This window comes from Ammodytes marinus, assembly GCF_949987685.1.
Source record: "Ammodytes marinus genome assembly, chromosome: 22".
In the NCBI taxonomy this organism is placed as follows: domain Eukaryota; kingdom Metazoa; phylum Chordata; class Actinopteri; order Uranoscopiformes; family Ammodytidae; genus Ammodytes; species Ammodytes marinus.
Genome location: NC_137226.1, coordinates 6,175,113 through 6,176,970, shown reverse-complemented (window position 1 = coordinate 6,176,970; position 1,858 = coordinate 6,175,113).

Here is a 1,858-nt window from a genome sequence, read left to right as displayed (position 1 = left end):
GAGGAATACTATGTATTATGGGAACATACTTCACATGCGCGTGTACTATAAAAGTAGATCCAATCTATTTTTTAATTATGTAGTTCACATGGCAGTGTCACACCTCACAAAGCAATGCCACTTTGTGTGCAAACTTGTAATTGAAAGTAGAAAATATGATGTATGAATAAATGGTACAGTGTGTGTGTGTGTATGTGTGTGTGTGTGTGTGCAGTTAGGGTGGAATATGAAACAGCCTTATGGTGTATTCCAATAGAACATAGGACACACATGTATCAATAAACAGCTGAGAAGATAACACATTTATACACTGGCTTAGAACCTCATTTTTATATTTTGTAGCTTGACCAAACAATCCCAACTCAAGGTCCACTTACAGTATTTTAGAGTTTTTAACCATGTATCACATGATTCTAGTAAATGGATTGAATTCAGAAATAGATCTTTTGACACATAATTTTTCATCTGTATTGACAACAGCAGCTGATGATGAAAGCCATCTGATTCGGCTAATAGCGCTGTTAAAATATAAGGGTAAAGTGTAAAGTCTTATCAAAGTAATGCGTATAAACAGTAGAATACAGTTTAATTTTTTTAGTGGAAATATGTCTGTCTCTGAATCCTCAACATTTCTAATAAAACCATAAATATTGTACTGTATAAATGGCAGAATGACTTACAGCCACAATAAGGCTGTCAGGATACATAGACATGATAAGATGACATGAATTATCGGATGGGCAACACATGGCGCAAAACTAAGAGACGAAAGTTGGTTTCTTAGATCACTTAAAAGTTTTCTGTGAGGCTGGTATCGAATAGGTTCAATTGAGCTTGCAGGAATACATGAAGATCATAGTGTCAGTGGCATGCTGAGGTTCTTGTAATGACTGATGGCACTGATATTGACTGATATCATTCGAAATAGTGCAGAGATTTAGTCATGACAATTACATCCATAATTCATGGTGTCATTGACTACGGCAGAATGCCTTCAGAACAAATGACCGCAGTCGATGCCAGCCCTAGCACAGTGACGTTGATGATTTATTAATTGTGTTTATTATTTTTGATGATTGCCGACCTCTGCACAACACCACATTGTTCTCAGTGATAGTTGGTTGTTTTTATTGATTTACTTACGCAGATCTGCGGCAACATTAATACTAAGGTTGCCATGTGTATCATATAAACCTAAATAAGTTCATACATTAGGTGTTAGCGCAATCTCATTACAATGTGGACAAAATCATTCACATTATTAAAGGTGGTTTAAGCCATGTGTAGGCTATACACATAATAAACTATGACTCTGTCAAGAAAATTCCCTGTAGTGTGAGGCACAGAGGTCAATCAAGCTGCCCGATGACGCACGCTGCTGTATGAGTCACCATTTGTTGGGTGAAGTGTATATCACAGTGCCAACTCAACCCGAAGATTTAGAATGAGAAGACACACTTTGTAAGTAAGTTCCATTCAATCACTAAATATAGCAAATGTCAAATGTCTATCTGTAGCAACGTTCTGCAGGCACACAGAATCAGGTTTCAAAACAACAAAGAAGTGTCCTTGGGCAGGAATCCGATCAGCATTATCAACTATTATCGGGATCATTATTCCATCCCCATTGGAAAACAACCCATTATAAAGACCCGCACCTTGCATTGCCTCTACCAGGGTCATTTTAACCTCGTATTCAAGCCGGTCAGTCATCCCAAAAAACCTGCTATAATCCTGGGCACAAAACACTACAGAGCCTGCCCTCTAAAAGCCACAGGCATTGTGGAACACCAAGGTGAGTTCACCAGAGAATAGAAATACACTGCATTGTTCCAGAGCCAGCCAGATCTCAAGATAA